We start from the raw sequence: 13,651 nt of genomic DNA, 5'->3' as shown, positions 1-13,651 counted from the left end.
CTATCCCACTTTTAACACTGTTCACGTATATATTATTCCCTCCTTTGGAAGACTCGGTCACTGACCCTTCTTTATCAATGTTGTAATTTGTATCCATTCCTTTAATGACTTCAATTGCTTTCTCTCGTGTTATCAACGCAGCACAGCATTTGCTTTCAGGCACCCCAGCAATCCGTTCCATCTTCTTTGGCTTACTGGGTGTCTCTGGCGGTGCTCGCATGTCCTCTTCGGCTTCTCGCTCGGTCTGCTGACAAGGTGGGCGTCCTGTCAACCGGTCCATCGTTGTTTTAGTTTCTTTTACTATGGGTGCATTCTGCTGCTCCTAGTCATCATGCAGCAGGCTTCTTTCGGTTCAGTCTCTCATTGCACCGTCCGTCTGAGCTTCTGCACTCCTGCTCACAACCTGCTGGTTTCTGTCATCCCAGTTGCAACAGGTTGCTGACCGCCTCTGCCCCTCTCTCTCACCGCTATCAGCTGTGGCAGTTTTAAACTTCCTGGCATAAGCCAAAAGCTTCCAAAGACTAGAACGCAGCGTTGGCTTCCCCCGTCTAGTCATCTTCACTGCTCCATCTCTCTTCCCCGTCTCAGACTACAATGGGCCGCGGGGGGTAAATGGGGCAGTTGGTTGGGAAAACCTGAGATGCCTTCCTCAACATTACAATAAGCCATACATTTATGTTGTAAAGTTGTATGGGTGTCATGGGGAATTATGACTGCCAGGTTATTTTTCTTATGGTTTTTGTTCCGTCCCGCTGGAGTTTTTCCCTATGTGGTCCTCCCACAGATAGCCACCCCCAGGGTTAGAGTTAGGTAGCTTCTGTCTTGCCCTGACCGCGCAAGGGAAGCTTCTCTCCAGGGAATCAGTGATGATAGTGCTAGATTCGTCACACTGCTCAGACGTCTCCATACAATGGCCCGGTTTAAAAGGTTGATATTTACCGATTTAGTTCGGATCACTAGTCATTTGAAAACAGACATCAGCAGGAGCGATATTGTAAGTGATGATGCAAGTCATGTTTTTCCATCTGCAGTGTTTTTCCGCACAGAACTTACAATACTCGTAAACAGAAAGTGAATTCCTGACATCAGAATCCTCGACCAAAGAATCCTCATGCAAGACCCTGAATAGATTTCTTAAAATCGGGGTAGGCGTTGGTATAGCCACCAGACAGGTGGAAATCAGATTTGCAGAATCGTGCACATCTGCCAAACAGAAATGCAAAATGTTCAATACTTGTCGAGCCAGAAAACCCATATATTCTCAGGTTGCCTGACAATGGCTGAATAACCATGGTGCACAAAGGACATAGAAACTGCAGAGGGGGCAGGAGAAAGGCATATCTCTTCTGCCCTCACCGTTTTCCCAAGGCACTGCAATATGCTGTAATGGACGCACCATCCAGTGCAAAGGTGGTAGCAAGCGTGTCAATCTTCATTCATATCCCGGATTCCATCTGTAGAATGGAGACATTTGCCACCTCTCCCACCATGTCCTCGGACCCTCCCGAATACGCTCCATTGTGCGGCACACAGACAACCAGCATACTTTGGATCTAAAAATCAGAATTCATAAACAAGATATCAGCGGAGTACATCATTCACGCAAATAACATTTCTCAGCGGGAATATGCTTCCATTTTCGTTTTCCAGGTTCCATCACAAGAACAACTTGATCGTCTCCTGATGCTATCACATCCGCGGGTACGGGCGGGCCATTGGGTTTTTCCACCCACACCTTAGCACCCATAATCATTGTATCTGTTGATCCAAACCCTCTGTCTCCACTGGTTGTTACCACTGTTGGTGGCTCCACTTTCTTCACCAGGGACATTTTCACGGGTACCAGTATCAATTGTGCCACCCAATCTCCCTTATGGATAGATAACATATTCTCTCCACTATTCATGAGAATGACTTTAATTTCCCCTTGGTAATCTGCATCCACAATTCCTCCCAACACCTGAATACCCCTCAGGGCTAGTCCAGATCTAGGGGCAATTAATCCCATATGTTCAGACGGAATTTGCATCCCAATCACAATTCTGCCTCTGGGCTCCAGTGGAATTTATTTCCTCGCATGCAAATCCACCCCAGCAGCCTCAAATGGCACGATAAGGGGCCAACGCCCCAGGAGACACTTCCCAATACAGAAGGGTTTCCAATGCTTTGTTAGGTCTGAATTGCAAGGCTGGCGTTAACATGAGCATCAATGGAGTTTAACCGTTGGCAATGGGCCGGTTATTAAGGATCTGAACTGCCTTTAGCATACATTCCCACCACACTCTCAAGGTACCCTCACCAGTTTTGCACAACTGTTCTTTCAACAATCCATTCATCCTCTCAATCAACCCCGAAACCTCAGGGTTGTAAGGGACATCAAAGATCCATTTGATTCCTTTTTCTTGACAAAAGTCTAAAACCAATTTCCTCTTGAGGTGGGACCCATTGTTGCTCTGATTTTGTAAGGGAACACCACAATACACAGCCACCTGATATAACAATGTAATCGTGTTCAATTGGGTAGCTCTCTTGCATGCTAACACCATTAAGTAACCTGAATACGTGTCCACAACGGTACACACATATTGACATCCCCGGCTTATAGGCAAGGGACCAATGTAATCAATCTGCCAAATTTGTCCCGGCAATTTACCTCTTTTCAAAGTGCCATAAATTATATGGGGAATAGATATCTGCTTCTGATGCTGACACACGGGACCATGTTAAATCACTGTTTTCACAATCTCTAGTGGAATGCTAATTCCTCAGTCTTGCACCCACCTGATAGTAGCTTTCTCCCTGGGATGTCCACTCTTTTGGTGGGCCCATTTAGCAATCCCTTCCAAATCATCCTCCTCAGCCCTTATGTCCATGACTGAAATGTTGCCATGTTCGTCTGCAACAGAATTGAACCATCGTTCTAATGAATCAGTTGCACAATGTGCGTCTAAGTGATAGTTACTGTAGTATGCATTAGCATCTCAGCAATGTCTTGCCATAGTTCCTTGCCCCATACTTCTTTAGCATGAATCTTCCATCCGTTCTTTTGCCATGTAGGCAACCATACCACCAATCCATTTGCCACTGACCTTGAGTCTGTATAAATACGACAACACCCAGGAATCTCTTCTTTCAAAGCCTGTTGCAGGGCATAAAGTTGCACAAATTGGCTACTCTTGCCTTTTCCGGAGGTGGTTAACACCTTTTTTGATTTGAGATTGCATGCCAATGCTTTCCAGTGTTGCTCAATGCCCACATATTTGGCTGAACCATCAGTAAACCAGGAATGCTCCACTTGCTCATTTGATAATTCTCCATAGGTGATTACCCATTTGACCAGAGATTTGCCAATTGTCATTCCTTCCTCGAGCTCCAAATCTACTAGCGGAACCCCCGCCACTTGCACGTGGAATTTTGCTACTCCACCCTTTCCTGTCTTGGCACAATCTTGGATGTACCATTTCCATTTTATGGTACTGGCCTTTTGTACATGCCTTATTCTATGTATCTTAGCGGAGCTCAGTACCCACTGCATAATCGGTATTTCCGGTCGGATCAATACATCATGACCCACCGTCATTTGCTCCGTATCCACAAGTGCCCAGTAACATGCTAACAATTGTTTCTCAAATGATGTATATCTGTCACCAGCCTCGAGGAACTTCTGACACCAAAATCCTAAGGGCACTTGCTTCCTGTCCTGTTTTTGCCACTATAAACTCCAATTGGCATAGACATCCTGTACAGATACATTGAGTTCCACCACTCCATCCCTCAACGGCCATAAATCAAGTACTTTCTGAATAGTGTCATTGGCTAATTGGAACGCTCTATCTTGCTCCTCACTCCGCTCGAAATTCAATTTCTTGCAAGTCACTTTTTAAAGGGGCACAAGAATCTGCCCCAAATGTGGCATATGTTGTCTCCAGAATCCAAATAGCCCAATAAACTGCTGAGCTTATTTCTTAGTCCTCGGAGTAAAAATCTTAAGGATCTTTTGCTTGGCTTTTGGCACCATTTCTCAATGTCCATTGTGCCACTGTATCCCCAGAAGCATCACTGTCTCTGCCGGACCCTGGGTTTTAGTGTCATTAATCTCCCACCCACCCGTCCGTCTGTAGACCTTCCCTGATAAGGTCTAGGTGCACTTGCACACTATGCTCATCTTTGCCTTGGATTAATATGTCATCAGTGTAATGCACAATTTGAACATCCGATTTGCACAGAATTGTATCTAAATGTTCTGCCACCAGCCGGTGACAGATTGTCGGGCTATGCATCTATCCCATTGGTAGGCGTTGGCACGTATACTGCCTCCCATTCCAGGTAAATGCAAACTGCTCCTGACATTCATCCGCAATCGGTACGGTGAAGAAGGCATTAGCCAAATCTAACGCTGCATACCAGTTTCCCCCAAATTTATGAAGATTTTCAATCAAAATCACTGCGTCAGGCACTGCTGGTATTAACGGAGGACTGTATTTATTCAACTTGAGATAATCCACAGTCATCCGGTAGCTTCTATCCGGCTTCTTAACGGGCCAGATCGGATTGTTCCAAGCCATAGTTCTGGGGGCAACACACTGGCTTCTACATACCCTTTAATAGTTTCCAAAATCTCCTTCTGCCCCCCCCGGCTATTCAATATTGTTTCATGGACACTCTTTTCCTGGCTATTGGCACCTGGGGCATTTTTAATCCTCCTACGTTCACAAGGGTACAGATGAAAGCACTTGCCCCAAACTGGTAAAGTTTGCCTCCCAATCCAAGGAATAACCCCTCCAAAATGTCAAATCCAATACTATATTCGGCAATGGGGACAACTAGCACCTGGTAGGTGTCTCTCTTTAACTTCCAATTTTCATATCTACTTTCGTCTGGACGGCAGGGGTCTCTTTTCCCCCTAAAGCTGGGATCGTAAAATGTCCCTTGAAGGATTTCCATGTATTAATGAGGCCTTTGCTCCGGTATCAATTAAGGCGCGGACCTCCTGTATGTTCCCTGATTGCCAAAATAATTTCACCTTTACATGAGGCCATCTGTCTACCGTAATGTGGGCCGTTATCGGAGTTGTACCACTATCCTATTAGTACCTGGAGTGTGTGTTTTTAGACTCCATTTCCACCATCGCACTCACTATTTTCCTAAAATGTGCATAAGTTGGAGGGTTTTGAGGGGACATCCCTGGGACTCATCTCCCTCTTCAGGGGTGGTGCAGAAGGGTCCAATTCCCTCCTAGCCTTATATATCTCCTGTTGTTTCACTTGTTTGTAAAGTTCTTTCCCATCTAATCCTCACTTTTTATACAATTGATCATTTCCCGCATCTCAATCCCATCAATGTCTTCCTGTGGCACTCCATCTTTTAGCAGTGCTAAAAACATATCTTTTCTAGATATGAGAGAATCTCGACTATCGTATCACCTCCCAGGGGTATGTCTTTCACTTTGCCCCTCTCTTTTCCTTTCTCTGGGTCGTTCCCCTGCCTTTTCCCTTTCTCATAAATCTGCCAAGTTGTCTAATTGCATCCACCACCTCATCAGTCGTTCTGCCTGTCATTCCCACCAATAAAGTCATAATGGCATTCTTATACATGGGTGGAGCAGTTCGGATAATGGTATTCCTAGCAGAAACAGATAATGCCACAATTTCCATATGTTGAGGAGTATTTAAATGAATTGCCTCTTTCATGGCATATTCCCTCACTCGTATGTCCTCTCTCAAAGTATACCACTTCTTCTCTTCGCTCGGCCAGTCTGAGGCGAGCGGATACTTATGATTACACCCTTGGGCTGCTAAATGTAATCAAGATGTTTGAACCTCTGTCCCATTGTCTTCCCGAGGGGGACCTACCCGTAACATTTCCTGCACCTGGGTTTCCTGTGATGTGGGGCACAAACCGGGCGGAGTCGGTCGCATCAATACAGTGACCCGCCGCCCCTCCATCAAATAACCTGACCATCCAAGTTAGCAACGATTCACCAGCCCTCTCTTTCAATCGGCTAACGATTTCCCCAATCTCCTGCTGAGAATAATCCTTGAGCACTGTCATAACCACCATCCATTCTCCAGGATTGTTCTGGTTAGGACCCATTTGCCTGCGTATCACTGGTTTAGCAGTCACCTCCTTATGGTCGCATTCCGGCCTGGGCAAACCCTCTGGCCCTAAACCACTCTCTGTACTCGTTCTGTCAAATACATCTCCATCCCAAGTGTCAGGGCCCCAATCCACTTCTGCGGAAGCAGTCACAGTTGCCACCTTACGCGAACTCACTCTCCCTCATCTCTTTCAATATTTGTAATGGGCAACCCTCACAGCAGCTACAACTTGATTTGTCCGCCTTATCACGATACAACTTCATTTGGAGCTGCTGCATTAACGCAATCGGTTTCTCAGCAGCCAGCTCCTTTTCCAATTTCAGGACGCTCGCCTGCAATTCCACATTCTGTTGGTGCATCTTTTGAAAAGCATGCAACAAAATACAGCCCCTAAAGCTGGACACTTTTTTTTTTCTTTTTCCACCGGCATCTGTTGCAGGCAGCCCACCACTTCGGCCGGACTTGCTCCCCTATAGCTGTATCCCAGGCCTCGCTCAGACCTGCACCACATGCCCAGATCTGTGCGACTTTATCCTGCAGACTATTGGTCCATCCTGGAATAGTCACTTCAGGACAGTTTCCGCCTGCGGAGATTCCTTTTTTCCTAAATGGGGGAACTCATTTGACCAAATGGATATTTCACGTCCCTATCGTCACTACCTTACAACACACCTTTCTTCTCTCAAACTATTGCCCATCTGAGTCCAAAACATTGAAAACTCAAATTGGCAGGGCTCTTTGGAATCAATATCAGCACAAATACCCTGCTCACTTTCGTTTGGCCACTTAGAGGGACCTCGAGCCTACGTCCCCCTAGACCCTTAAAAAAAGGGGTTATTCGACTCATATAGGCAAGAAATCACACTTAAGCCAATGGTTATAAGAAAAGAAAATGGCTCGTTATAGGCCTTTTATTCACACCTTATACATACACACATAAGCAACACATAACATATAATAAATTATACATAAACATAAAGAAAAAGCATTACCGTTTTAATGGTTGCAGAAGACACCTTCATCTCGACCACCTCAACATTGATTAGTCCCAGAGCAGGTAGGCAGAGAGATCACTTGTGCTATCTGGAGCGGAGCGTCCTCCCTCTCAGTGAGACTGCATCACCCGGGGGTCCAAAAGTCTAACTGCCTTTCCAAGAGGAATACCTCTTCTCTTTATGAGGGAACCCCCGCCCCTCTTGGTTATGACTGCCCTCGGCTGAAGAGCAGAGCAAAAGCATAAGGGGCAAAGAGTGGAAAAATCCAGCTAGAAGTGGAAAAACCCTGCTTCCGTTTGTTCCCAGTACCCCTTATCACTGCACCTGCAGAGCGCTCCGACCACCTTTCTGGCTTGTCCTTCAGCAGACAATACAACAACTATTCTCCACAGTTAGTTTATTTGACATCATTATTATGTGACCTTGCTTCTGCTGCAGAAATGCACGTTTACTGAGCCCACGAAAATGTAGGCTTTCATTGCGGTAATGGAAGTGAATGTCCAAAATGGCTGTGCACCAGCGCCATGTTGTTTTTAGCTCTTTCTTGCACATAAGCACTACACCTTAGTGTATAATTTGGGTTTGATGTGTGAGTAATTGGGGCAAAGGATTTTAGGGAGACTTCTTTTTTGCGGTCTTGAAGGCACCACTAGGGGTGATGAGGAATGCAGTGAATATGGAGAAGAAATTATGGTAGCGCCTTCTGTGGCAGAGGTTAGCGTTTGATTCACAGAATGAAAGTGGGAAGAACACATTCCCTGAATTCCTCTTTCCATGCCCTTAGACTGGACATTTTGGAGAGTTCAGTGCCTCCGAAGCTCTTCTAGCTCGGGACACAAACTCTTAACAGTATAGTGCCAAATATGGAATCGAACACACATAATTTCCTTATCTTTTGTGACCAAATCTGAAGTGTTGTTTCCTTATACTGAGACTCTCGCATCACTTATTTTGCCATCATTAGGAAAAGCCTATTACGGTACAGTCAGTTTGCACAAAGGTCACTGAAAAGCTCAAATCTGAAGAGGAGGTAATTCTGTTTCTAATGCCTCTCCATATTCCTGAGAGTCATATGGGCCTCCATGGCCATGTTAGACCCAGTGCAGTGATTTTTCAATTCACCATCCATGAATTTGTATGAGGGTAACTTCATCTGTCCCAAAAAACATTACTAAAGTACAGTACTCCTAATAGATTCCTTCCTCCCACAGTTGTAGACTGGTGCGACTCCTTGTCCCGTTCCATCATGAACAACAATGGCACCGGATTGAATGAAGCTGATATATTGTAGCATATATTTGGTGAGAAAACTTTAGTTAAGCGAGAGGTACGTTGAAACTGTTCAACAAGTTTCAAAGAGGTGGCTTTGCCGCCTTTGCAGTCCCTGCAGCTATACCCAGTGCTAAACTACTGTGAATTCAACTTTATCCATTTAACTTTGTTGGGGGGAGGCTGCCTCTCTCTGTCCAGGAGTGGCATCACACCGCATCTGACACTTGGGCCTTGCAGTTTGTGAATGAGTTACTGGATCCTTTTTCTTTCATGCCCACCCAACTATGCCCCTATTGCCCTTTGCTGCCTCTGGATGCTCATGTTTTGGAGAAGGTCAGTCAACTTCTGCAGAACGGGGCCATTAAAGTGGTAACCTGTTCAAAGCAAATGAAGGGCTGGTACTCCCTTTACTCTCTGGTCCCAAAGAAAGACAGGACTCTATGACCCATCATGGATCTGAGGCGGTTAAACATGTACATGCAGAATAGTTTCTATGGCCCTTTAACTGCAGTACTGGTTGGCGTTCCTGCACCTCCAGAATACTTACTTCCATGTGCCAGTTCATTTAAGCACAGGAAGTAGCAGAGGTTCATGGTTGAGAACACCCACTACCAGCTCAATTTCTGCAGTTCAGTCGTTCCCCTGCACAAAGGGTTTTCACCAAACTGCTGGCAGTGGTGGCGACTCTTCTCAGTAGAGTGAAGATTCACATCTTTCACTACCTGGATGATTGCCTCATGTGAGCCTCCAGCCCAGACCTTGTGTTGACGCATTTGTAGCACACTTGCAGCCTTTTGCACAATTTGGGCTTCTCCCTGAAGGTAGTCCAATGTTTCACCATCCTGGCCCCTACAGTTTATTGGAGTGGTCTCGTACACCCGTCCGGGCAGGGCTTTCCCTTTCAATGATCTGGTAGCAAATTTCTTTCAGATAGCCCAGGTCTTTGAGCCCCAGACTCAGGTCACCATTATGTGCCTCCCGGGCCGCATGCAATTGGGGGGTGTCAGTGGGCCCCATTGCATATATGGTCACTCCTTTATTGTTATGGTATTGAGTGCGGACCTAGCTTTGAGAAGCAACAGAGCACTTCATAGAGGTATACACCAATATAGATACATAACGGAGCGCTTTACAGAGGTATACAACATTACAGATGCAAAATTGAGCGTTTTTCAGTGTTAACAACAAAACAGATATACAGCGGGGGGTAGGATACAGAGGGGGACAAAGGAGGGGTACAGCTGTACCGGTTGGTGGGGAGGAGAGGGTGGGCAGTGTCGAGCAGTCAGGTGGCGTGAGGGGCGACGTGATGGCCTAGCTGTTGAGGAGAGACTCCTTGAAGAGTTGGGTCTTGAGTTTTTTTTCTGAAATAAAGGAATGTTGGGGCGAGTCTGATGCAGACGATGAGGAGGTTCCATTGTCTTGGGGCATAGGCAGGGAAGGCTTGTTTTCTGGTCCTTTCCCTTTTGCAGCAGCGGATTTCAAGTCTGCACATGTCCTGGCATCTGGTGATGCGCTGTCTGCCGGAGATGCTGAGTTTCTCCGCGAGGTAGCGGAGTGACTTGAGGGTGACTTCCTTATAGATGATGCAGTAAGACTTGAAGGGGATTTGTGCGTGCAGTGGGAGCTAGTGAAGGTCGATGAAGGCGGGGGTTATGTGGTCGTATCTGCATAGACCCTTGATGAGGCGTGCCGTGTGTGTGTAGGAGACTTCTCAGGGGCACAAGGGAGGATGATGGGAGGCCTTTGAGGAGTGCATTGCCCCATCCAGGTGGGATAGGACCAGTGTCTGAACTGTGGATCTAAAGCTGTCCGGAGGGAGGAAGGGCTTGACATTAAGCAGGAGGGAGAGCTGATACCAAGCTGTCTGTTTTCTTAGCTATGTGTGTCTTGGAGAGGTGTATGTTGATGTGGAACCCGAGGGACCTGGCACAGGAGGTGAGCTTGGGTGTGAAGCCCTCAGAGTGAATGGCTGATAGCCAGGTCTATATGTCTGGGTGTTCGGGGTTGTTGGTGAGGAGTAGACATTTTGTCTTGGGGGGGGGGGGGGGGTTTCAGCATCAAATATGCACTGGACATCCAAGAATGGATCAGCAAGAGGCAGGTTTTGAGCCCATGGATGTCCTTGATGGAGTCAATATTGAGGTATAGCTGTGTGTCGTCAGTGTATTGGTGGATGTGGATGTTGTGGTAGCTAGGAGGGCTCCCAGCTGCTCCATATATAGATTGAAGATCACTGGGGAGAGGATGGAACCCTGAGGGACTCCACATGTGACAGGTAGAATTGGCGATCTAGATGAGTTCCTCTGAACAAACTGCTTGCGGTTGGCGAGGTGGGACTTGAACCAGCGTAGGACAAGGTTGCTGATCCCCATGCGCCAGTGTAGGGTGTTCGTAAACGCCTGGTGGTCTACTGTATCGAAGGTGGGTGAGAGGTTGAGTACAACCAGGAGGCAGGGGTGGCCATCCTCAAGGATGTTGAGGGCGTTGTCTACCACCTGAATGGTTGCTGTCTCTGTGCTGCATCTGGGTCTGAATCCGGATTGGTAGATTTGGAAGAGATTGTTGGTGTTAATGTGTTGCTGCAACTGTGCGTCTACCGCTTTCTCAATTATCTTTCTTAGGAAGAGAAGATCACTGATGGGCCGACTGTTACCTAGGTTGTCGGGGTCCGGAGTGGGTTTCTTTAGTAGAGGGAGTAGTTGTCCTGTATTTTGGATCCTTGAGTGAAGGAGCTGTTGATGATCTGCAGGTAGGGAAGGAGAGCTTCTGCTGGGAGGGTCTTGAGAGTGGATGCCGGGAGGATGTCATCTGTATACGATGTGGCTTAGAAGGCTCCATGGTTTCTACCAGGTCCTCTGTCGAGAGTGTTGTTCCCCAGGGTGTAGAGATTTTGCGAGGAGGGATGTGAGGTGGGTCTGTGGATGCAGAAATGGCGTCTATGTACTGGTGAATCTTGATGATTTTTTTGATGAAGAAGGTGTTGATGGTGGTGGACTTTTAAATGGAGTGTCGTATGGCAGGAATGGGTAGCAGGTTGACCCACTGCTTGACCACTTTGAAGAGGGCTATTGGTATTGTGATAGTGTAAGAGGCCTTGGCTGTGTTGATTAGATGTCGGTGGGTTGCTCAGATATCCTTGTGGGGCACCAGGTGGGATGCAGTCCTGGAGCAGTGGCAGATTTTCCCTTGTTTCCTGATGACACTTACTCTGAGGTTGCATTCTTGCATGTAGCAGAGTGGTGACAGTTTCGGTTTGCAGTCATGTTGTTTCAGAGGTGCGTGTTGGTCAATGGAGGCTGAGAGGGTGGCGTTGAGTGCTTCCAGTAGAGCATCGCAGTTTGGTTGGGGGTGTTCGGTCCAAGGCTTCCACTGGGAAGTTCTTGAAGGACCTGAAGGTTTGTCTGCTGGGTTTCCGGTGAGAGTGCTTGACTGGGGTGGTGTTCAGGAGGTTTAAAGGCACAGCTAGGTGGTCAGGCCAGTCAAGCGGGATATTAGCGCTGTAGTGGAGGGACGACAGTACGGTGATGTCGAGGATGTTATCTTTCTCATGTGTTGGGTCTTTCATGTGTTGCGTGAGGCTGAGGGTGTCAAGAAGGCCGAGTAGAGCTTCCTTCATCAGTTTGGTGGCCTTGTTGCCTGGGAGGTTGAAATCTCCTACGTGGTCTTGTTGCCTGGGAGGTTGAAGTCTCCTAGGAAGATGTTTGTATGCGTGAGGGACATGGTGGTGAACAGGTTGTTGAAGTCACCGATTAAGGCGGTGTTGGGTTTGAGTGGTCCGTAGATTAAATGGAAGGTGACTGTGTCGATCGGGGAGAGCGGGAAGTGGCAGGAGAGTAATTCGAAGGAGCGAATGCTGTCGACGTCAAGTCTGGTGCAGGGCCACAATGTCTTGTGTATGACTGTAAGGCCTCTGCATGTCTTGTTCGGCCGGTCTCTCTGTTGGATGCTGTAGCCGTCGTCAACAAGGGCATCTAGGATGTGGGTGGAGGTGGGCGTCAGCCTGGTCTTGGTAATGAAAATGGCGTCCAGGTTGTGTGTGGTGATGCGGTCGGCAATGTCTGCTACATGGGTGATGGCTGAGTGGATATTGGTGAGCATCAACTACTGTGTTGTGGACGGTCAGGGGGTAATGATGGGCTTGAGGCTGGTGTGGGTTAGGTTGCTTCATTGTGGAGTCCATGCAATGTAGTTGGCGTTGCCTGGTGATGGTGGGGATGGCATGTGGGGAAAGAAGGTGAAAACACATGTCAGTGCGCTCTTAACTATTTTCTGAGCAGGGGTTCGGGTCCTGGGTCTGCACGGTCTGAACAGGCATTGTCCTTACTCCTGGCTCTGTCTGTTAAAACTCCCTATTTGGTGTTCTCCAAGGGAAAGGTGACTTTGATTAAGAATGTCCTTCTGTCTCAAGATTATGCAGGAAGCCTCACACGCCCCACTCACATAACACAGGTGCAGCGCCAATGCCGCAGAGACGTCCACCCCACCATACCGGCACAACAAACCAGGGCACTGCCGCACTCGGCACACACTGGGAGGGCCGCCGGATTCACATAGGGGGCTGCACAGCAGCCTGCTCCAGCAGCGTCGCAGCCGGCACCGACATTTTTCTGAAGGCGGCCCAATTGCTATACGTTGCAATCCGATGGTTTGCGGGCACCACTGGGAAACGAAAAGGCAGCTCCACTCAACCCGACGTTACAAGAGGCTCACTCCGGCATTTCCGCTCGTGTCAGCTAACCAGCGAAGGAGCACTATGCCATATTTGCCGTCACCACGGCAGAGGCTCTTAGGGAGCCATCTTATCGATGAGGTGCCTAGCCACGCTCCTTCATGATTTTTATTTTTAAAGTCTGTCATGCACCATTCATTACCAAAATTCCAATGACCACTAAACCTGCCAGCTGTTTGCAGGACATGAATTTTGAAGTTAGTGGGTGAAGGTTTTGCCATGCTAAGGGGCACTGAAATAGAGTTTCTCACACGTTTGAAGTGGTTAGTCAGTGCAGCTGTTTATGCACGATTCCATGTTATTATTTTTTGTTGTCTACCTGGACGATGGACTTCCAGAATGTAATGGAGTCCACATGCCTTGCATAAGGAACCACTTCCCAAGACTTCGCTTTATTTTGGAGTGCTGGGATTGTGTGGCAGACTCTGGTTCATGGTGCCCATGGAAGCGTTATGCCACCTTGCAGCGTGGGGCAGCGCAGTGCATTAAAGGACGTATAATATCGGCAGCTGATCACAGGGTGGTGAGTGGAGGCAGCTTGCTTGCTATGCTGC

The 13,651-nt window shown here is 47.5% G+C and overlaps 1 protein-coding gene across 1 annotated transcript in view; it reads left to right on the top strand.

Moving 5' to 3' along the window:
• Window positions 1-13,651, top strand: part of PCCA (propionyl-CoA carboxylase subunit alpha) — a 3,020,006-nt gene that overhangs the window by 2,919,214 nt on the left and 87,141 nt on the right. The window lies entirely within an intron of this gene.

This window comes from Ambystoma mexicanum, chromosome 7p (assembly GCF_040938575.1).
Source record: "Ambystoma mexicanum isolate Mex_15411 chromosome 7p, UKY_AmexF1_1, whole genome shotgun sequence".
Classification (NCBI taxonomy): Eukaryota; Metazoa; Chordata; class Amphibia; order Caudata; family Ambystomatidae; genus Ambystoma; species Ambystoma mexicanum.
The sequence above is the reverse complement of the archived record's forward strand: the minus strand, read 5'-3'. Positions and strand labels throughout refer to the sequence as shown.